Source organism: Stomoxys calcitrans, chromosome 1 (genome assembly GCF_963082655.1).
Source record: "Stomoxys calcitrans chromosome 1, idStoCalc2.1, whole genome shotgun sequence".
NCBI classification, from domain to species: Eukaryota; Metazoa; Arthropoda; class Insecta; order Diptera; family Muscidae; genus Stomoxys; species Stomoxys calcitrans.
In genome coordinates, this window is record NC_081552.1 from 270,021,814 (window position 1) to 270,047,103 (window position 25,290).

The 25,290-nt window shown below is 39.3% G+C and overlaps 1 protein-coding gene and 1 long non-coding RNA gene across 2 annotated transcripts in view; one reads left to right on the plus strand and one right to left on the minus strand.

Moving 5' to 3' along the window:
* Positions 1–25,290, minus strand: part of LOC106087721 (dendritic arbor reduction protein 1) — a 159,369-nt gene that overhangs the window by 88,503 nt on the left and 45,576 nt on the right. The window lies entirely within an intron of this gene.
* Positions 3,029–4,468, plus strand: LOC131998543 (uncharacterized). The gene is made up of 2 exons (XR_009398783.1): positions 3,029–3,463; positions 3,625–4,468. It is a non-coding gene; the product is annotated as an uncharacterized LOC131998543 (long non-coding RNA).

Below are 25,290 nucleotides of genomic sequence, written 5' to 3' on the forward strand. Positions count from 1 at the left end.
GTTAACAGCGTGCCAATGGCTGGAGGATACTCTGGATGGCCGCCTGATATTCACCGCTGGAGACAACAACAATAAGAGGTTGCAGACCAAGAGTAAACAAAACACCCCACGTTCTGCCGCAAGAATTCGAGACAGTATTCATTTTTTTTAATTAATTGAAATGATAGCCCAGCTAAATATTGGCCGCTTAAAAATCTAATTGCCTTCCAATTTTTTTGTATTTGTGTTTTTTTTTTCTAATTTCAAGCAATTATACATTTGAATAAATTGTTGAGAGCTGGCAAAGCGTTGGCTGCAGTTCAGTTGGGAATTTCGCCAAAACAGATAAAAGCTATTAAACAGAGTATGTTATAAAAATACAATACATGCATGCGTGTATATATGACAATGTATGTGTGTATGTCTCACATTTTCCCACATTACATATAAACAGTAGATGTGTGCATATAAAGTACATTGACAAACTCGCATAGACCCATATGCCAGATTCATCGAAGTCTGCTCCAATGGATGTTTATGGCCTTTTATTGTTTGTAAACAATTGTATGCACATGTACATATGTATGTGTAAGTTTACAAGTCCGCGTTTATTGTATACATATGTATGTAGACATGTGGGGGGGGGGGTACATTCATTGGCAATCAACATAACCTGGCTGATTTGTTTATGTTCATGACAGCCTTAAGCGAAAATTTAGCAATTTGATTAACAAAACTGCCTGACCAACAACACACAGAGATACAAAATTCCAATTGAAAGAATTCACATTGCGAAAATAAGCAACAGGTGATGGGGTCAAGTCGCCCCAACCATAGCACTACAAATATCGATAGCGCCATTCACAGTATCATAATAATTTATTGCCAGTATGACCTGGTTTCATAAAAATAAGAACAACGAAACACTCTGAACTAGAGATGTCCAAGTGAGTGATTTTTCATTCAGTCATCGTATATTAGAACCCTTGAAACCATTGTGTTGGTTTAAATTATTAGGTTTTAATACCCTACACCACCACTGTGATACATGGTATTATAAGTTTGTGCATTTGTTGGCAACGCTAAGACGGAGAAGAGCTAGACCCATTGTTAAGTATACGGATCGGTTTAGAATCACTTCCGGATTCGATTTAGATGTGTCCGTCTGTCTGTCCGTGTATTCTTGTGATCAAGGTACAGGTCGCATTAATTAACCGATTGTCATTAAATTTTGCTCAAGTTTCTTTTTTGGCCCATGGTCGAACGCTGTTGTTTTTGAACATAATAAATTCAGATTTAGATATAGATATAGCTTCCAAATATAGCTTTCATCCGATATGGAATTTTAAATCTGTAGACGCCACAATATTGGTCTGATCTTTTTACAAAATTTGGCCAGCGGTGCTTTATTCAATGACCCAATATATATGCGAAATTTCGTCAAAATCGGTTCAGATTTAGACATAGCTCCCATATATAACTTTCATCCGATATGGAATTTCAAGGGCGTAGCAACCACAACTTTAGTCCGATATTTAAAAAATTTGCAAGATGTGCTTTATTTGACGTCTTCATATATGTGCGAAATTACATAAAAATCAGTTCAGATTCAGATATGGGCTTTAAAAGCTGTAAACGCCATAATTTTGGTCCAATCTTTACGAAATTTGTCATGGGGTGTTTTATTCAACGTCCTTATATGTGTGCGAAATTTCGTCAAAATCGGTTCAGATTTATATATAGCTCACATATATATCTTTCCTCCGACATGGAATTTTAAGGGTGTAGACGCCACAAGTTTGGTCCGAACTTTACAATATTTAGCGTGAATTTGGGATAATGAGTTGTCTTAGGCCCATCGACGTCTTTCTTTAATTTGGCCCTGATCGGTTCAGATTTGGATATAGCTGCCATATAGACCGATCATCCGATTTAGGGTCTTAGGCCCATAAAAAACACATTTATCGCCCCATTTCGCCGGAATTTAGGACAGTGAGTTAAGTTTAGCTTTTTGACATACTTCGTAGTTATGGCACAGATCGGTCCAGATTTGAATATAGCTGCCATATAGACCGATCTTTCGATTTAAAGCTTTGGGCCCATAAAAGGCGTATTTATTGACCGATTTCACCGAAATATAGGTCAGTGAGTTGTGTTAGGAAGTTCGATTTCATTCTTCAATTTGGCTTAGATCGGTCCAGATTTGAATATAGCTGCCATATAGACCGATCTCTCGGTTTTAAGTTTAGGGGCCATAAAAGGCGCATTTATTGTCCGATTTCGCCGAAATTTGGGTCAGTGACTTATGTTAGGCTTCTCGACATCCGTGACGTATATATTTTAGATCGGTTTTTAGATATAGCTACTAAAAATACCAAAGCCCTGGCTGAAGTTTTGTCGTTAGAGAGTGGTAGGCTGAACATTTATCCTTAGTTGGCATTTATATTTCGGGATTGGACAACCCTTGTGTTGCAAACTGACAGCACTATCGTAAAGCTTGACATTTTTCAGGTGATACGTACTCAGAACGTTTTGACATTCGAGCGCTATTTGTGTTGTTTACATTAACTTAAAAGATTCATCTTGCCCAAAAATGGATTTAAATCGTAAACATTTTCGTGCTGTTCTTTTTTACAACTATCGACGTGGATTAACTCAAAAACAGTGCATAGATGAATAAAATCAATTTTTGGCGTTGAAACTCCATCAAGGACCAGTGTTTATCGATGGTATGGTGAATTCAACCGAGGTCGTAATTCACTCCAATACAAAGGTCGTCCAAAATCAGTTGTTGTTCCAGAAACCATTGATGCTGTGCGCCAACTAATATTGCAAGATCGTCATGTGACATATCGTGAGATTGAGACTACCTAATGCATTAGTGGGACCAGCATACATTCAATATTGCATGAACATTTAACCATCAAACAAATTTGTTCGCGTTGGATTCCACACAATTTGTCAATCCCTCAAAAAAAGGCTCGTGTCGATTGGTCGAAAAAAATGCTCCAAAAATACGATCGCGGTGCTTCGAAACACGTCTATGACATGTGATGAATCGTGGATTTAGGCGTATGAGCCCGAAAGTAAACAGCAGTCGACTGTATGGGTGCACGAAACACTGCCAAGCAAATGATCGCCTGCTTTTTTTTCGGAAAAACTGGACATGTCGCAGAACAGTCTATTCTGAGTAGTACACAACCATTTATTTGCCAGTTATCTTCCAAGATATCAAGAAACCCAACCGTCGAAGACGAAAGCGAGCTCTCACATATCGGCGCAAATAACTGAATTTTTGAGCACTCAAAACATCGATTTGATGAGTCATCCGCCGTATATTATCTACTATATTATCTACTTCTAATGGCATTTCATTTCAGTCTTACATTGTTTCGCTCGGCCTACATGTTCTTGAGGGATGGGGTGGCGCTTCAGACGTTGGTGAAGGCGAGATAGTTGTGCAGTTTTAGCCCTCTGATACGAGGTACTAAATGTTATTTTTAGAACTCTATTCACAACTACCTTTCATTTGAGTCCTTTGTCGTGCCTATTGGTCTACTTTCCTGTTTGGGCTTGTATGGCGGGTGAAGTTATGAAAATAGCTTTCTTTTGAATCCAATATAGTCCCTTTTGCTCCATTTTCAGTTTGGCTGCTGCTTTTGTGATAAGTGAAAGGGTCAACCCTCTTCCGAAATCAAAAAATTACATAGCCGATTTGGAGACTAGCTAAACAGGTCCGTTTGCACAAAGACTATTTTTTAATCTAGTCGAAAGCAGTACCTTCTCTAAGATATTACGTTGAGCGATGTAAACTCGAACTCGACTGATAAGAGGAAACATTAAGGAAACCCCTTGAATAGTTCCATACATGTTGATACGGAAGAAGTTTGCATTGTTTTAGAATGGAAAGTTCGCGGAATTTTAAATCAAAAAACTAGTCTACAAAGAATGTGAGCAACTATCAATCCAAAGATTCAAAGAAACGAAGGAACCTACTACCGTCTTTGTGATATGCGTTTGAGTCGCATTGTGGAACACTCTTGCAATTGAAACTTTTTAAGATTGTAAACTGCCAATAACGTAAATACATCGAAAAATGGGGTCTCAAGGGGGCTCAATACCAGTGTGACAAAGCATCATCACCTTTATCAATTGATCGGAAATAGAAATATGTCATGACATGGCACAAAGGCAAACAGTGAGACGAGTTAAGACAAGCTAATGTGTTTTGTTTGACACTTTCTTTACATAATTTATTTACAAGTCGAAAATTTGAATTTCGATCAATGAATTTCGTTCATGGCCAGCACAACGATCATGCCAAACACACAACAAATGCTGGCTACAGCGAAAGCCATTCGACACGCATAGTAGTAGTACTGTTAACATGGCCTTATCATTTATGTTTATGATTCCGTTGTTGTTTTATCGCTCCTCTCGGGGGTTTCGCTTTGTCTTATTGAAAATTAATAAAATTATGTAAATTAAACGATTTTCATTCAAGAGTTTCGAGACTAAAACAAGCTCACGTACCATAAACTATACGATTTGTGCCCGTACGTCTGGCTTAGGAACGCAAACAAAACGAACTGAATGGCCGGCCAGTCGCTGGCCAGAATCCATGTGCGCAATGTTCATTCACAAAAATCTCCGAAATCCGCCAAAGAGCAAGAGACAAAGAGAAGAAGAGGCCTTTGAGCCGGGCCAAGAAACAAAAGGTGTTTTGCGTTTGCGCTTGCGCTTGACTAACGTGTGGCTCTTTTCACAAAACTACAAAATTTAAATGATCAATGGACTGTAGAGTTTCGGACAGACAATGGACGGCGGAAAGGCCCGGCAGTCCAGTCCAGTCCAGCAGCAAACACCAGCTTAGCCATTGGCAGATGATGTAGAAGAGGAGGCCTAAAGAGGCTTCGACGGCAGGCGGACGACACGCTGCGCGTTTAACCATGTCTCATGTGGTGATTTGTGTTGTTGTGCGTAGCAAAAGCCTCAAATACATCAACGCTAGCATGAGCATCAGCATGTTGTGTGCCATCAATTGATGGTTTTTGGTGGAACCAACTATCCAGGCAGACGCGACATTGCTCTGCGCCTCTTGGCCATGTTTGTTTGCAATGCCACTTTGGCAATGAGTTAACTCTTCGCTCTGAACCTGAAGGGGCACTGATGCTGGGCGACCAGTAAGTCGGCCGGTCGATGGTTACAAATGTTTTCTTCACATAAATTAATCTCGAAAGTACGAGGAGTAGTAGCATCGAGCCCCATAAATTATGTAGCTTCCATTGATGCTAGAATTTCCCAAATACCACCGAGGTGCTGGTGGCACTGGCCGCTATTTGTTCTCCTCTTGTTTAGTGGCGTTTTTAAAGTGCAATAAAAATTGAAATTCCATTTCATTGAGATAAGAGATTTATAGGCCATAGATAAACTCTTAGCCTTCGGACAATACCAACGAATTGGGTGAGAGATATAAAAATTCACATCAGTTTAAATCACTTTCGACGCAATGTGGTGCATAAATTGGACCACATATATTAAATATTTCCGGTGTTGGGAAATCTCACACCAAAATATTAACACCTTGGTGAATATGCGTTTTGTAAGTGCATTCATTTACATATATTTCGATATCAAGGGCCGTTGAGGAATATTGTACCACAAAATTTATTCAGGTGGGAAAAACATTCACCAATAGACGGATAAGTTTTGACATTTACAACAGGTTGAAACGAAATGCACCCTTTTTGTATACTGTCTTGAACCCGAAGTCGCTCTACCTTTTTTCAGGAGTGGCAATTGGTGCTGGCGGGCGCTGGCTGCTGGCAGTTGAGCTCCGACTGTGACTCAGTGGATGGGGCGCGGTTCTTTGCCAACACCTATTGCCAAAAAGGAGGGACAAAAAAAAACTAAACTCCACCAGCTTGTGGATGGACAAATACAGCGGGTACGTAAAAACTTGGAAATTAAACACACAGGACAATGTCTTTATCGGTGCGCTGGCATGTCGGTCTTCCACGGCATGCTTTGGCCTAACCCTCCCCAAACCATGGTACTCCCATGGCCCACTGAATCGGAGTTTTACATCATTACACCATTCCTTCCCCTTTCTTTAGTTTCCTATCCCTTCATGGGAAAGAAAAAAAACACCAAAAATATTTCATTCTATCATTCTTACAAAATTCGGCATTGTTTTATTTGGAGGTCTCAACCTCCCTGATACTCTCAATTGTGACATTTACAACAAAGCTTCTAATAACAAAACGTAGATAGGAAAAACTAAAATGCAAGTTGTTAAACTAACAAATTCTTCCTGAAATATATACTCTAGAGCAAAAATCAAAAATTTGGATCAAAATTAACAAATAATTTTCAAACATAATCAAGACTTTCAAAGTTAATTTCTTAATCTTGCATTTTCCAGATTCCTGGTTCTATAGGCGGCTGTTTCGGATAAATGCCAATGGAGTTCCCGTGTATTGTGGTCCTGGTGGCAGCCTCTGCGGCCAATAGGGTCCCTTTTAGGTTCTCGTCTGTCCGTCCGTCAAGTCTTTGGTAAGTATTGTCGTGTTTAAGTGTATCTGTCGCAGTCAGTTCTTGTCTAAAAAAGTTTTTTCTTTTATTATTTTCCAGGGGCTTTCTGATGTGCTGCTTTCTCAACACCTTAAGGTCAACATTGGCTGATGGGCTAGGAAATATACTCTACTATTCACTACCTAATCTAACTATGAGCTCATGTTTAGGTCACTGTATAGAAGCCAACCAAAGGGTAAGTAGTAAAAAAAAGCTCAAATGTTGTCCCTACCTAATTTTTTTTCGTCAATTTTTTTACAAAAAAAAAAAATTTTTAAACAAAAATAAAACTGTCGGAGAGTCAATCGTCTGTATGCCTGTCGGTTTTTGGTCGGAGAAACGTTTTGGACTACCTTATGGACACTGGGGTATGCGACAGCGTCTAGGTCTCTTGGTGGAGTAGCAACAGGGGTTGTGGATATGACAATTGCAGCTGCTGAAGGCTTTTATATGGCAGTGGAGGTGGAGGAGTCTTGGCTTTAGCTCTTTAGACTTAAGCTTTTAGCTTTAAAATTTACGTTATTTGCTTTGATTTTTTTTTTTCTATTTCTTTTCAGGGTTATCTTCTTTAATAAATGTATCTTTTTCTTTCCTTTTCTTATAACTTTCCCTTTTTAGGTTTTAACAACTTTACTTTTTTCAGCTTTTCGATTTTTATTTTCTATAACTTTAAGATTTTCACAAAACTTTAAATTTTAGTTTTAAGTTATCTCTTTAGTTTATCAACTTTGTTTATGTTGCGACACAGTTCAATAAAACAAATATAATTTTTTTTTTATTAATTCCCATGTGTTTCCTTTTTTTATATTCACTGATGGCTCCACCTCCGTTTGCTGCCAAAACCTAATAGAAAAAGAACTTGTCACCCTCCACATACAGACCATCATGGTTCCCCCAAGCCATCATGTCCACCGAGGAACCATCATGAAATTTGCTATTCCAAAATAGCAAAAACAAATAACATGTGATTCTCTGAACTGTCGTTGTAGTAGTCACATTTGTATGTGGAGGTAACATATGATGGTAACACAGGGTTGTATTCCCTGGTTGCCATAAAAAACGCGACTGTTCTAAACCAGATGTCGCTCTACTTCAATCAGACATAAGGTGACACGCTGCAATGCACATAGAAATATCGATGTCAAACCTCATAAAGTATTTAAATTCTTGACCGCCGTAGAATTCCACGACTAAACGATGTCCGCGACGCTGTCCATCATGGAAGGAAAAGTGAGGACTTTAGTTCCTTTCCACTACTTTTTCGACCTGAGAAGTTGCGTTTCATCTCCGCGGCCAAGCGCAAGTGGTCTATAAAGCCAAAAATTTCTAAACAATTGTGAAAGTAATGCTCTTGAGTCATTCCATTTCTTTCATATGCAGGCTAAGTTATTGAACGGCCCAAATCGCACGATATTTGGATAAAGCTGTCATATAGACCGATCTCCCAATTTAGAATCTTGAGCCCATGAAAGGCTAATTTATCATCCGATTAGGCTGACAATCGAATCAGTGAGTTGCACTAGGCCCCTCGATAGCCGTACCAAGTATGGTCCAGATTGGAAAAATTGATAAATCTGCATCTAAAGGGTAAATTTCTTCTTCAAATTGACTGAATCTATGCATATTTAATACCGCTATGACTCTTAATATGGTCCGAACCTGACCTCAATTCTTGAGTTCGACCAGGCCGAATATATCTTAATTTTACAAGTCATACAAGAATTCCAATAATTGCCCCCAGACGTCCGCGTCACTAGGTGTCTGGTGGCTTTGGGTTTCTTATGCTAATAACAAAATTTCATCCATTGTCAATGTCTGCCACTTTTTCTTACAAACATTTAAAAATGCATCAGAAGCTGTTTTGTCTCCCCATGTGGCATTCCCATCCCTCCACAAGCAAGCTGAACGTTGAGCTGATGATGGTGCTCTCCTTCCTTCCGTCCTTCAACTGGCTTGGTGTGACATTGTCTTTGGCAAGTCGCACTCACTCCACTGTCTCGGATATGCCCAGCCAAGTGAGTGTCTGAACGTGTGTGGGCGTTTCGTTAATGGCTTTTTAAACGCCATGTAAAACAAACCAAATGGGTAAACATTTGTCCAAGGGTTTCCGAAAGATTTGGCACAACGATTTCATGCAGCAAAAACAGCCATGTCGTAAACCTCACAAAACCCCATGTTTTCCCCCACTTTTTGCTCTTGGCCACCTTGCAATACCTACTTGTCCACTTGTCGCCGCCGGCCCGTAGACAGAAAACGCGAGAGGGGTCAACACTCATTTGCCATGTAATGTGCGCGCATGCGTCAGAGGATGTTTGGTAATTTCCTAAAGACATTAGACAACGAAAAAGATTTCATTTTCCAGCAAATGTTATTATTAGAGTTTTGCCTTGCCACACATTGTTGGGATGAGAGATGTGCATAGTGAGTAAGGGGTCGGTCCCCTGATGAGGCAACATGGACACGAGCGCAACGCAAGCCCCACGAGTGGCATCCCTCTGTGTCTACATAGAAATTTCGATGGGACAGTAACACTTCTATTCGAATAAAAATTAAAAACATTGATTAATTGCCAATGCGTTTTTGGTCTTAACGCGTCTCTCTATGTCTGGCTGCATTGTATTTACAGTTGTTGATCAGTTCAATGCCGCGCTCTCCTTCCCTACACACCTCCCTAGACAACGGTGTGACATTGCAAAGCACAAAAAATTGACTTGCAAATGAAATCGATGCCAATGTTTGTGTGCGAATACAATTTTACATTTTTTACTGCCGCCGTCGAACATTTCCAATTTCAACGGATGTTAAACGCCACAAAACAAAAACTACAAAAATTGTTAATTAATGAACTGAAACGATATCAACATTTACGGAAGTCAATCGCAGCAGAGACGAACATATCACCGACCGCAAAACATTCACCAGCCAGCACAGAATGTTTGTGAGCAATGCAATATTATTTTGTTTTTGTTTGTAGCAGCCAAGGTTGCAATTCTAGATCACTAAAAAATAATAGATGGAAACGTCCAAAACATTATGACGTATTAGAAATAGATAAAACTAGAAATAGATTATAACTTACACTTACGGCCGGGCCGAGTCTTATATACAATATAGATTAGATTATACAGATCTTATATATAAATAGATTATAACATACACTTTCGGCCCGGCCGTAAGGGATTTTGGTCTTCCCGGTTTGCGTGTACCACCGTGTTTGCCTTCAAAAGACTTCTTCGCTGGAGCTTCTTCATCCATTCTGACAACGTGACCTAGCCAACGCAGTCGTTGTATTTTGGTGCGTGTAACTATGCTATCGTCGTCATACAGCTCGTGGTTCATACGTCGCCATATTCTCCATTATCACAAACTGGTCAATATATTTTACGAAGAATCTTTCTCTCAAATACTCCAAGCACTGCCTCATCTGCTTGCACAAGTACCCATGCTTCATGACCATATAGCAGCACGAGTAGTATCAGTGCCTTGTATAGTGTAATCTTCGTCTGTCGAGAGGTGGCCTTGTTTCTGAACTGCTTACTTAGTACAAAGTAGCATCTGTTTGCCAGTATTATTATTCGCTTAATATCAAAACTGGTGTCATTCGTTTCGGTTACGGCGGTGCCGAGGTAGATAAAGTTACTGACTGTCTCAAAGTTGTGCTCTCCAACTTTCTCCATTTTCTTTATGTGCTCGTTTGTGCAAGGCTTTTTGGGAATTTGAAACCATCCATTTCGTCTTATCTCCATTTAGTGCCAGACCCATTTTCACTGACTCTCTTTCGATTCATTCAAAGGCTGCAGTTACTACTTCCGGTGACTGACCTATGATATCGATGTCGTCGGCATAGGCGAGTAGCATATGCTCTCTGGTGATTAGTGTGCAATATCTATTCACTTCTGCATCTCGTATAATCTTCTCCAGCAGGATGTTAAAGAGATCACACGATAGGCTGTCTCCTTGTCTGAAAGCTCGTTTGGTTATGAATGGTTCGGAGAGATTCTTTCCTATTCTTACTGAGGAACGCGTATCAGCAAGTGTCATCCTGCAGAGTTTTATTAATTTTGCAGGGATAACAAACTCAGACATGGCCTGAAACACCTTTGAACGTAAAGGAGTATCGAAGGCGGCTTTGTAGTCAACAAAGAGATGGTAGGTGTTGATTTGTCCTTCTCGGGTCTTTTCCAGGATTTGGCGCAGTGTGCATATCTGGTCTAGGATGGATTTACCAGGTCTAAAACCGCATTGATAGGGCCCAATTATCTCATTGACTTTCATACAGTACGCTCGAGAGTATCTTGTATTCGATGGGGAGGAGACTTATTCCTCTGTAGTTGGCACATTCCGTCTTGTCTCCTTTCTTGTGTACGGGACATAGTATGCTGAGGTTCCAATCATCGGGTATGCGTTCTTCTAGCCAGGTGCATACGTCTTATCAGCGTCTCGCCTCCGGTCTTAAATAGTTCAGCGGGTAATTCGTCGGCTCACTGTCGGTCGGTCGGTCGGTCACTGCTACCTGGACCTTATTCTGACTAGGAGGTAAACATTCTATACCATCATCAGGGATTGTTTCTGAGGTATCCTCTTCACCGCCATCGTCGGACATTAGCACTTAGGTAAAATGTTCTTTTCATATCCTCAGCATGTTATCTGTGCCAGTTACCAGATTTCCTTCTTTCTCTCTGCAGGAGGAAGTGCCTGCACCAAAGCCGTCGGTTTGATGTTAATTCTTTGGTAGAATTTTCGTACTTCATTCTGACTCTTGTACATCTCAATTCGCTCACACTCACGTCTTTCGATTTCCTTTTTCTTTCTGCGGAATAGACGCTTCTCCTCTCTCCTTTTCTCCCTATACCTCTCCTTCATCTGGCGCATTGCTACTGATTGCAGGGTTGCTTTGTATGCCTGCCGTATTCTTGGCTTCAGTTGCATCTCGACACTCTTGGTCGTACCATGGGTTTCTTGGAGGAGGCTTCCGGTACCCAAGTACGAAATTCGCTGCATTTTCCATAAAGTGGGCAATAGTTTACCACTGCGCCGTTATATCATCGGAACAAGGAGTGCCTTTATCAAGCAGTTGGGTCAGTCGAGTGGAGTATGCCGCTGCCATTGGTTGTGTTTGATCCGAATCTATATTCGCTCCAGGGATCGATCGTACATCTAACACGCTGGATGAATGCCTTCCATCTATCACAATGTAATCAATTTGGTTTCTCGTGTTTTGATCGGGTGACAGCCATATGGCTTTGTGAATAGAAATCTGGTGCTACTGACTACCATGTTTTTTTGCCGCGGCGAAATCTATCTGCCTCAACCCATTACTGGACGTTATCTCGTGGAGGCTAAACTTCCCAACTGTCGGACCAAAAATGTCTTCCTTCCCTATCTTCGCATTAAAATATCCCAGAACGATCATGGGCGGGGCAGCGGTCATATTCTCTCTCTAGGCCCTCGAACAAAATATCCTTGGTCTGCTCGTCTTTGTCTTCCGTCGGGGCATGGGCACAAATAAGGCTGATGTTGAAGAATTTGGTTTTTATGCGGATTGTGACTAGCCTCTCATCCACCGGAGTAAAGTTGGAGACAAGGTGTTTCAGTTGCCGACTAACCGCAAATCCGCAGCCAAATTCATGTCTCGTATTATGGAAGCTATTGTATAGTTCATCACCGTTTGGTGTTGTAGTGACGCCATTCCCTGTCCATCGTACTTCCTGTAAGGCGCTAATATCTGCCTTGTACTTCTCTAATACATCCGCCAGCGAGTATACTGCAGATCCGCAAATAATGGATCTTTTTCGTTTGCGTGGGTCGTCAACGTTGGGGGGTCCGGTTTTACTATTCCTTTGTTCCTCATAGTAGTTCTCATAATTTTCCGGGGGCGGGTTACTGGCCCAGCGCCCCAACCGCATGGCTTTTGTGGGATTGCACATGTATCCCTCGTTGTGGGGAGCCGCTTGCTCCAAGATCCGACGCTCGCCTCCAGCCGCCCCTAACCTGGTCTGTTCAGACGCTGATGTTGGCCATTGGTTATTTGAAGACGCCAATAACTCGCTTTGTCATCTCGAGTATCATTCAGTATTTTATTAAGAGCCAGTGCCACCTGCCTACTCACTGAGACTCCCCTCTTGCTATGCTAATGGAGCTATATCAGGTTATGGATCGGACCGAATCAGTCCACACAAATTTCAGCCAAATCGGATAAGAATTACACTGTCTAGAGGTTCAAGAGGAATAATCGGAACCGATATTACCCATTTGCAATCCTCAACGATCCATAGTTAGTATCTGTGCAAAATTTTAAGCGGTTAGCTCCACGCGTTAGACCACTATCGCGATTTCGGCAGACGGACGGACGATCAAGAATACTACTATACCTTACGGGGTCTAAGACTAATATTTCGAGGTGTTATAAGTGAAATGACTAAATAAGTATACCCCCATCCTATGGTGGTGGGCATAAAAAGGAATAATATTTTTTCCCAACTGTGGCTCGCAAAGATACATCATGAGATCGGTTTAATTAGGAGTTGTATCCAAACATGGGCCAATTTGGCCATTTACAAGCCTCAAATACCCTACCTCAATATCGATTCAATTGGTATGAATCATCCAAACCCAAATGAGATCCGATATGGCTCATTAAGGAACATAATTATCCAATTCGAACTTGCGGATCTCGACGTTAATAAATCCCCGGGCCGGGACGGTGTATCAACACTTGTCCTTTGTAAGTGTGCTTCGACGCTTGTTCGTCCATTTCGCAACCCTTTCAACCTTGCTTACCGTGCGGGAGTTTTCCCGGCGCGTTGGAAGGTTGCGACCGTTTATGCTCTGCGCTCTCCAAGGTTATGGAGAGTATGGTTAAACATCATCTTGTCAATTACTTAGAGTCCAATGGCCTTCTTAGCGACAGACAGTATGGGTTCCGCAGAAATCGCTCTGCGGGAGACCTAATGACATTTTTGTCCGAACGCTGGAGTCGCTCTATCCACCAGTTTGGTGAGAGTAAAGTCGTGGCTCTGAATATCTCCAAGGCATTTGATAGGGTCTGGCACGGTGCACTTTCATCAAAGCTTGTTGGTGTCGGTATCAACTTCGTTCGATTTATATCGAGCTTTCTCAGAGATCGCACTATACGAGTTGTTGTAGATGGGTTCTCATCCGATGAGTATACATTGACCGCTGGTGTGCCACAAGGCTCTGTCCTTTCCCCTCCCCTTTTCCTTTTTTTCGTTGACGATCTATTGGGTCAGACTTCGAATCCAGTCTACTCATTTGCCGATGACAGTAGTCTGTGTCATTCATATTCATTCGAACATAGGCCCAGTCCTCAAGAAATTATGGACAGGAGCCGCATTATGGATGAGACGCTCTTCCAGGATTTGTTGGCCATTTCCGAGTAGGATAGACTTTAACTCGCAGAAGACGCTGTGCTGTTTCTGGTCTCACAAGCGATTCATTGACCCACTTCAATCGTCGATATCTATCGACGGTATAGATATTGAGCAATCAGATGCCCTTGATGGGCATCACATTGTATCCTCATGCCCAGAACATGAAGATACAATGTGATGTCCGTTGGTCAAAACACGTATTCGAAGTGTTGAAAGAAGCATTCTAGTGTTTGGAGTTTCTTAAGCGGTGTAAGAAATACTTCACCTCTTCTCAATATCTATACTACCTATATCAGGCCGAGGATGGAATATAACTCTCATATATAGGCAGGAGCTCCAAAATCATCCTTGGAGCTACTTGACCGTGTTCAACGGAGATCGAGGGTGTTGATTGGGCACAGTTGGGTATCCTTGCATAACCGAGAAAATTCATTTTTCGCCCGAACCATTCGTATGTGGAATCGACTTCCGGCTAATGTCTTTCCTACCGACATTGACGTCCAGTAATTTAAGACGAATATCTATAAACACTACTCCCTCTTTCGCAATGCACTGCATATATGTAGGGGACAACCCTTGCTTGTTGGTTACGTGAAAAAAAAACATTCTCAAAATCTCAGCACAATGAACAAAAATAGCATAAAGGAAGACAGCTAGAAATTCCTTTTCAATTGAAGAATATTTGTATACCCTCCACCATAGGATGGGGGTATATTAACTTCGCCATGCCGTTTGTAAAATATCAAAATGTTGGTCTCAGACTCCATAAAGTATATGAATTCTTGATCACCATGACATTTTAAGTCGATCTAACCACGTCCGTTTGTCTGTATGTGGAAAGCACGCCAACTTTCGAAAGAGTAAAGCCAGGTGCTTGAAATTTTGCACACATATTGCAAATGAGCCATATCAGTCCAGGTTTCGATATAGTTGCCCTATATAAACCGATCTTGTATCTTGACTTCTTCAGCATCAAGACTTCAAAATCCGGCGCAATTCTTAACCGATTTGGCTGAAATTTTGTATGACTTCCAACACCTATTATAATTATTGGGAAAATACACTGACAAATGCGATCCATGGTAGAGGGTATATTAGATTCGGCCCGTGCTAGCTTAGCACGCTTTTACTTGCCTTATTTTTCCTGGGGACAAATACATTGAAATCTCATAAAAACTGATTATCCTCTTAAAAATTGAACTCGTGTACAATTCATTGAACACAAAGTAATAATTAGTTTTTTATTGTGCCATTTCAAGTTAAAGAAATTATTACAATGCAAATGCCACTATAATTGCCACTTACATATTTTTCAATACAAAAAAATGGTGGTGGTGTCCAGCTTGTTAGACTGTTATGGTTTTTCTATAAACATTAAGAATAAAAAAAAAGTTTAATATGCCGTCTCATACCCGACAATGTGTTCAACAAAAACTTGTGCACAAATCGGATACTCAATCGATCACTGATTTATTTGCACTTGAAGGTGATTGACAAATTAAATGTAGAAAAATGTAAATATTTTACCAGAGCCCAGCATTAATCCGATAGTCATGGTGCTCGTAAAGCATGCATATGGCGTATTTTTATTTGTCTAATTGTAGTTGCATACAAACCAAGCAACCAACCAACCATCTAACCATTCGGGGAATCTGGTCAAACTAAATATTTAAGTGAGAAACTCAGTTGCTCACAGCATTCCAAAATAGAATCTAGAAGTCAAACAGAAGATGGATCAGTGATGTATGCCACTTTGAAAGGTTGAGGTAACCTATCAAACATACCACTCAGACTGCAATCACTTGCAATATCCGACTAAGGGTGCGATACAAATATAAAATATTTTGTAAACAAATAAAAACGATTTAAGTTTTTCATTAATCTCCCAAAGGGGGCGAGATGCGGACTGTTTGACCGTGAGAAAGAATACCACTGGATTACAGAGAGAAATCGCCAGGCATACAGGCGGATCAGACACTGAACAAACACAACAATAGTGAATGTCTCGCAGGACGATGGTGCTGATCAGGGGACCTTTCAAACCTCCGGAATGTTCAATCTTGGTGTTTGTGTTTCTGTAAAAAAGAAAAATTTCATTCCAGTGATATTCTCTCTCATGGTTAAATATACCGTATTTCTCTCCTTTGGAATAATAATGACAAAAGTAGATGCAATCAATAACCAACCTAACCTGCAATCTACAAAAATGCTTTGAATCTAGTTGAAAACAAGCAGGGAAAGGAAACAAGACAAGGAGACAAGTCATACGAATTTTCTAATAAAACGAGCTATAATATTGGCCAAGAGATTCTGCTTTGGATTGAGCAAGCAGTTCAGGAGCAAAGCCACCTATCGACAGACGAAAGTCACACTATTCAAGACTCTGAAGCTACCCGTGCTGTTGTATGGCTCCGAAGCATGGGTACTTGCGAAAGCAGATGAGTCAGTACTAGGAGTGCTTGAGAGAAAGATCCCTCTGGAATGTTTGGAACAGTCTGCGTTAATGGAGAATAAGTGCGTCGTATGGACCACGAGCAGATGAGGTAGTACATGGAGTGTTTGAGAGAAAGATCCCTCTTAAATATTTGGACCAGTCTGCGTTAATGGAGAATAAATGAGTCATATAGATCACGAGCTGTATGACGACGATAGTATAGTTAAACGCATCAAAATATTGTGCGCAAAAAGAGTCTAATAAAAAGATAGGCGGAATTTCATTCCTATCAACAACAAACATTTGTGATGATGTGAAATGGATACCCATATCAGAAACTTGGGTCAAGAAACCGAAAATTGTGAGGCGAAATATAGAACGATCTTACGATCTTACTTAGAACGGTCTTAACAAAAAAAAAAAAAAAAAAACTTTGAAAAGTATTAAAGTTTTTACTTCAATTCTTCAAAAATTATTAATTCTTGAAAGTTTATGAATAACAAGGACGACTTTATTGTCCAAATAGATTATTCAACAAAGGTTGATATATTCGAAGTAGTCAAATATAAAATTTTCAGCTGCATACAAGAAGAATAGCGCAATATTCCTTAATCTGATTACCAATAATACCATGTGATGAGACCGGCTAAAGCCTCAGCAAACCCCAAGAAGACCGGATAAACGGTCAAACATTTTTTTGGATATATCATGGTTTTGGAGAATGTTTTTTACAATGGAGTGGCACCCGAAGTCTCCAAATCGAAATTCGATTGAAAATCAGAGGGATATCTTCAAAACTCCACTAAGAGGACTACTTCCGTCTAACGCAGATGAATTTAGATTATTCATTTAAGCTTCGTAGGTACTAATACCCGTTTCGGTTCGCCAGAACTGAGCCGACTCTATGCCTAGGGTGATTCAAGCCATTTTCGAACACAAGAGAACGTTAAGTAACTAAAGAGCTGCTAGAACACAATTTGGCTACATTCGCAACTCAACTTAACGTAACTATCAGTCTATATGGCACCAAATCTAGGCCGATCAGGCCACAATTAAACAAGGATGTCGAGTTGCCTAACATAACTTACTGTTCCAAATTTCAGCGAAATCGGACAATAAATGCGCCTTTTATGGTCCCAAGACCCCTAAATCAAAAGATCGGTCAGCTATATCTAAATCTGGACCGATTTGGGCCGTCGGCAGATATATCTAAATCTGGACTGCTTTGGGCCGTATTGAACAACGATGTCGACCCTATAAAGCATATATATTCTTGATCAGCGTAAAAATCTAAGATGATTTAGACATGTCCGTCCATCTGTCTGTTTAAATCACGCTACAGTTTTTAAAAATAGAGATATTGAGCTGAAACTTTGCACAGATTCTTTTTTTGTCCATAAGCAGGTTAAGTTCGAAGATGGGCGCTATCGGACTATATCTTGATATAGCCCCCATATAGACCGATCCGCCGATTTAAGGTCTTAGGCCCATTAAAGCCACATTTATAAACCGATTTCGCTTAAATTTGGGACAGTGAGTTGTGTTAGGCCCTTAGACATCGTTCGTTAATTTGGCCCAGATCGGTCCAGATTTCGATATAGCTGCCATATAGACCGATCCTCCGATTTAGGGTCTTAGGCCCATAAAAGCCACATTTATTATCCGATTTTGCTGAAATTTGGGACAATGGATTGTGTTAGGCCCTTCGACTTCCTTTTTTAATTTGGCCCAGATCGGTCCAGATTTGGTTGTAGCTGCCATATAGACCGATCTCTCTGTTTTAGGTTTTGGGGCTATAAAAGGCGCATTTATTATCCGATTTTGATGAAATTCGGGACAGTGAGTTGTGTAAGGCCCTTCGACATTCTTCGTTAACTTGGCTTAGATCGGCCCAGATTTGAATATAGCTGCCATATAGACCGATCTCTCCACCCATAAAAGGCGCATTTACTGCCCGATTTCGCCGAAATTTGGGACAGTGAGTTGTATTAGGCTCTTCGAAATTTTTCTGCAACTTGGCCCAAATCAGTCCAGATTTGGATAAAGACCGATATCTCGATTTAAAGTCTTGGCCCCATAAAAGGCGCATTTATAATCCGATTCATTTGTTTTACACAATTGAACAATGACTTGTACTTATTACTATGTGGTTCAAATCGAAACATATTTCGATATAGCTGCTATGGGGCATAAGGCATGGATTTTTCCCCGGATTTTGACGAAAGGTGGTTTACATATATACCCGAGGTGGTGGGTATTCAAAGTGCGGCCAGGCCGAACTTAATGCCATTTTACTTGTTCTGCGTAAAATGCAAATTTTGCCCATGAACATTCCACTAAGGAACAGGGGCAAACTTTTTTCTGAGTAGTCATTTTAAATGTTAGCATGCCCGCCAATGATGTTGAACTTCTGAATGAATGAGGTCCACCTTTGGGGGCCTTTCAACGTTCCATAAGGGAGAGGGCCGCTGCGGCAAAGATCCCTTATTGAGCTTAGATTAAGGCTGTTGCCTAAGGAGATATTTGTTGGACATTTTTTGCATTTGCATCTGGAGCTCGAATACAACTAGCGCAATTGAAATTGCAAGTTCCTTGCTACACAAAAAATTGTCAGACATTAGTTTTTGTTTAACGCGTGTGCACTTAGAATTTTTATTGTCTGTTATTAGCATAAGAAAATAAATCATCCACAACACTAACAAATAAATCGACTTTCCACCTAAAGCCATCTATCTACTTGTATGAGCTATAAGATATGCCAGACTTAGTGGCCCAAAACGATTAGCAAACAAACAAATGTTAACCAAATCTATCGGACAAAAAAAAAACGCTTGATCGACAATACAAAAGACGCGGAACGCTTTTTGAACAACGCCAATGCCATCTGCCGACCGAAAATACACATATGTATGGCTTTTAACGCTGGTGGTCTTATTTGTTTTCTACAAATCTTCTAAGATGAACGATTTGTAAGACCCATGCCGATTTGTAAGTCCACATTAGAAAGAATACAAATCTCATTGCATCTTCCAAATTAAAACAGCAAAAGCACACAGTGTCTCGGCTCGTCATCAGGCCATGGCCATTGTGCAAGAAATTATCATTGACATGTCGCACTGTTGTTTGAGAGTGCCACAAATAACACCACAATCCTGCTAATCCTCACGTTACAAGCATGTGATGCTTCCATCACATAAATAACAATAATTTCATTGAAAACTATTTAACGTCAGCCTAACGCCAAATGCCATTATTTCCATTCTCCTAATTTGTTGCTCCAATTTCGACTGCAAGTTTAAACCAAATAACTCGAACTCGTGCTGGTATTTGTTTTATAAACGAAGATTGGTAACAAAACTAAAACAAGCAGAAAGCCAATATCAATAGAAGATTTACAACAAAAGGCGTTATTAGAAGAAAGTCAGTGGTTTCTTTTTCTCGCTCCCAATTTGAGGCAGCAGCCAAAGCTTAATCTTGTGCTTGGATTTCTGTAATGTAATCGTTTAACAAAACACAAACACGCACACACACACACACACACACAATGCCAATCAAATACATTCATGGGATCCACAGCAACTACCTAAATTTAGAATTTAGTTGGATTAAGTTACGCTTAAGTTTAAAGTGGATTAGATTACGATTAAGCAGTCATTTAACAAATTATCCCAAAAATAAAACCCCACACAGAAAATATTGGCACACCAATCAGTTACCACTGTGTGGAGTTTGTTTGTTTGTTTGTTTGTTTGTTTGTTTGTTTATTGAGTGTAACACCAGCACAACAAGATTATATCTTATATGTTAATGTGCTGATTCGCAATAGAGTATATAAAATAATGATTATTCTTTTTAAAAGGATATTAACTAATCTTAACATTTTAAATTATAGTAGTAAATATTAAGGACATTTAAAGAAAAATAATTCGTAGTTCATTTAAAAAATTTAAATAGCTCATTTTTGAATGAAGTTGCATTGCTTATGCTCTGTATGTTGGGAGGTAGGTTGTTCCAGAGACGCGTACTATGTACAATGTACTGTCGTTCAGAGGTTTGTGTGGCAAATCGTGGTTGAATGAGTTTTAGGCCACGGTTGGATCTGGCGAATTTCAGATGTTTGTGTAGGTATTCAGGTTCTTTTGTGTAGATTACCTTGTGCAGAAGAAGTAGACATCTGACATTCAGTAAGTTTGAAAAAGTTAAGTTAAATATTTGGTATGTAAATTGTGATATACGAGCTTGTCGACTTTTGTTAAACACATATCTTGCAATATCATTGTAAGCAACATTAAGCTTTCTACTGGTGTCTGCATCACAATTCGCAAATATCTCGCATCCATATAACAATGTGGGAATTAAATAACTTTTTGCAAGTAACATTCGGATGTGAAAAGGAGTTGACAAGCGAACAGTCCATAAATTTCGCAGCATCCCACGTACTTTGCCAACTGTTGCATTAATGTGATTTGTCCACGTTAGGGTTGAATTAAAAGTCAATCCTAAATTTGTGGCTACTTGTACAAGATTCACTACAGAGTTACCAATTTTCACAACGAGATCATCAGTTATTGTCACATTTCTTTTACTTATCAGAATCAGTTTGGTTTTGGATGGATTTAAACATAATGCATTATTAACAGCCCAACAATGTATTAAGTCTAAATCAATATTTATGTTAGACACACAGGTTTGGATATCTTTCAGTTTGCAGTATGTGTAAAGTTGGACATCGTCAGCATACATTTGGATTTTAGATGTTGCAGGCACATCAGGCAGATCATTTATATACATGGAAAATAAAAGAGGGCCAAGGATAGAACCTTGAGGTACTCCTTTAAGGACATTCAGAGAGTTAGACCAACTATTGTTATAAAAAACAGACTGCGATCTTTGCGTCAAATATGATGATATCAGCTTGCAAGACGTCTCGGAGAAATTAAATAATTTCATAAGTTTTAGGACAAGAATATTATGGTTTACAGTGTCAAAGGCCTTACTGTGATCCAAAAGAAGGAGAAAGGATATCATTCCGTTATCCATACTTTGACGAAGGTTTTCAATTACATCAATCAGAACAGTGGTACAACTTCTTTTCTTTCTAAATCCAGATTGCCAGTTAGATAACAAATTTTCAGATTTCAGAAAATGCTCAATTTGGTTAGCCATTATGCGTTCCAGTGCTTTAGACAGGTATGGTAAAATGGCGATGGGACGGTACTCATTTTTTGATTTGCGAATAGGTACAATTTTTGCATGTTTCCATTCAAGCGGAAAAGTGGATTTAGTTAGAACAGTGTTAAATAGTAAACGTCAATAAATTGCCACAGATTAGTTCAGAGAGTAGGTTTTAGTGACAGCCGCAGACAAACTCGATGAGATTGGCGAAAGGTTGTTAGTAAAAAATGGTAAATAAAAAACTTCTCACTTTGTATCGTGCGTGAGCGAAAATGAGTAAAATTGTTGTCTCCTCAGATTTCGCCTTTTGAGATCATATGAGCCCTAAGAGGTATACAAGTTGGATAGAGTTTACTATTCATAGAACTCATATTGTCTCCAATACCTAAAACAGATACGGCCGAGATAATTCTTTAAATAGATATAGCCCGGAATTTGCTTCTTGAGCCTCCAGATAACTTTTTGTTATCGGATTTGACCAATTTTTTGGTTATAACTAAGCTTACAGTGAGCGCCAACATAAAGTGTACAAAAGTCATACATTTACATACTTTTTTTTGCCAAATACCTCAAACTTACTTTTTATTTAATTATTTTCGTATTTCAAACAACTAGTAAATTTACAGATGAAATACATTTTTTTAATCAAATTCTTTTCTACACTTCATTTTGACGCTCACTGTGTACCCCACCACTCCTCCACAACAAATACCGCATGAATTATTTTTATGGTATTTTTATCTCTGGCAGTCGAAACAGACTAAATTTGTATATCCAAACATTTACCTTTGAGGGCAAAGGGGACATATATGTCAAATGATTTTTTTTTCATAGATGGAAGAATATTTTTACCATTTCGGTGACACTTAGCAAATAGACTTATTCTAAGAACGAATATGCAAAAACAAATATCCAACTTTATCGAGCGGTTAATTCTTCGTCCTCAAAGGGTTAAAAAAGAACATAATACGACAAAATTTACGACCAGAATAATATGAAATATATTGTTTATATACATTGGGTCCCAATAATAAAGTATTTCGAATCTGCTGAAAATTGTCGAATGTATTATAGGCTCACGAGGAACATCCCAGCACCAGTAGAAATGATTTTACTGTGGTTAATAACAGCAAATCACGTAAAGTTACAAGTTAAAGCGCCTTAAATTCGCCCGGACCGAATCTTAAATAAGTCTATCTTTACGGTATCCTTACTATTTTTTCAAAAAAGGAGGCCTGTTCAAAAACAAGTCATATTAAGGTATGTGCGGATATCAGCCGTATTTGCCATAACTGTTAGAAATCATGCAAAATTGTAGCCCGATTGTATAATAATTGCGTCCTCTAATGCTCAAACCTCGAGATCGGTTTGCATGGGAATCATGTGTTGGACCCATTTCGCTCATTTACATTTCAAATAGACCTTCTCAAATAAGAAGCATTTGTGAAAAAATTGGAGCGGCTAGCTTTATTCACCCGAAAGTAAGGGAGCTTTCGACAGACGGACGGAAGGACATGGCAGGATCGATTTGAAAAGTCATAGAAATCGAATGTACCTTATGGGACCAATATTGCGAGGTATTACAAATGGAATGACAGTTAGTAGGGGAAGTGCTCCTACGTTCGGCATGTACCAGTAATCGGCACTTTTGTATTTTAAACTCAAATAACTAAACTTTTTATTGAAAAAATGGTTAAAAAACTTCAATACTATCCGCGGCTCTTATTTTGAACAAAAATATTTTAGCTGAGATTACAGATTACGGCAGAAATTAGCTTTTAGTGAGAACGTGTCCATTAACATGTTCGAAAAAGGCTGTTCTTAAGAAAAAAATTTAGTGGAAGTATCGAATCAAAAAAAAAAAAAACCTTTGAGTCATTAAATTATTCAAAAAAAAAAAAAAAAAAAAAATTTCAATTTTTTATTCGGTGCCGCCTTTAGAGACCATAAAAAAGTGAATTTTACTGTAGTCACCATTTGAGTGCCGAGTGGACAAAGGTTCCTCTGTGCCCTTCAGAAATCGAATGACAGATCTGTTTATAAGGAAGATATACAATACATTAATGTCCGATAAAGCCAATCTTCGAAATTGCCCCCTCTATGGACGAAATCATAGTCTGTACTACGTTGGAAGCCTCCGTGGCAAAGAAGTTACTTGCGCGCCCAGGAATCTCATTCTTCGGGTTCGAACCCAAGCGAAGAAATCCAAAAAAATTTCAATTAACTGATATAATCACGCTGCAGCCTCTTAAAATTATAAGCTGAAAATGGGTACATAATATTTTGTTTGCCAGTTCGATTCAAGAGGCCCATGTTGGAACTACATTTTTATACAGCCCCTTTAAAACCGATAACCCAGTTTACCGTTTTCAGCTCACAAAAGGAATATGTTTTACACAATTATTTCGAAATTTCCATATATTAGATTTCCTTTTATTAGAAAATGGTCTATATTGTATCATAGTTTGATAAAGCCGTCACATAGATCGATTTCGCAATTTAAAATTTTGAGCATATAACATTTTTATAGGCAATTTCGCAAAAATAAATGCAAATTTTGCCCATGAGCTTTCCACTGAGGAACAGGGACAAACTTCTCACATATCAATGAGTGCAGGCCGATTCAAGTTTAGGCTCAAGGATAAGGGGACTCCTTTTTTATAGACGAGTCCGAATGGCGTGCCGCAGTACGACACCTCTTTGGAGAGAAGTTTTACATGGTATAGTACCTTACAAATGTTGCCAGCATTAGGAGGGGAAAACCACCGCTGTAAATTTTTTCTGATGGTCTCGCCAGGATACAAACCTAGAGTTTCTGAGTCATGGGCGGACATGCCTACCTCTGCGCTACGGTGGCCTCCTACATTTACATAATAACCCATTTTATAATTTGAAACAATTGTGGAAAATTGTTTATGCAGCTTCAAAAAGTAAAGCTTGAATTTAAGAGTACATTGGTACATCGGTAAACAGAAGTGAACGCAACTTTATACAGCTAATAATTCTAGACTCAAATATTAATGAACTATGTACGAGTGCACACATTGACACTTTCATAAATTTTTGCATCGTGTAACGTCACAAATGCAATAAACAATGCCAAGAATGCCTACATTCTGTTGTTGTACAATACAATTCAACGATGAACATTGTCTAATTAAAAATGGCTACTATACTCATACATACAACAAACACATGTACATGGTATAATCATTTTGACTTTGTATGTTTTTTATGTACGCTCAATTACTAGAAGCCATGCTATTATCGTTAGACAGACGTTCGGAGTATTTTCCCATTACAATTTATTTAATCAGACATGCGCATAAGCTTCCCATGTATTTCACACGATTTATGCCATTATAGAAAACACAAACACAAACAACAACTACAACTCAACTGCAAAATACGATACTCGCATTTTCGTGGCTCCATTGAAAAGAGCGCCGTCACGGTGACAGTTGTGGGCTCAATAGTAGCACACAACAGAAAGAAACAAGAGCACCGAAACAACAATAGAGACGAAAGCTTCCTAAAAAAAATACGCACTAGTGAACAACAGCAGAGCATATGTGTGTGTGTGTGTGTGTCCATGTTCATGTTGATGTGAGTGAACCCCGTATGGTGCTAGAGGCCCCATTTGCTTGTTGTGGAGAAGAGCAGCAGCAAAAACAACTGAAGTGAAATAAAACGAAATGAAACCAGCAAATCAAATTTCATTTCATAAAAAATCGTCGC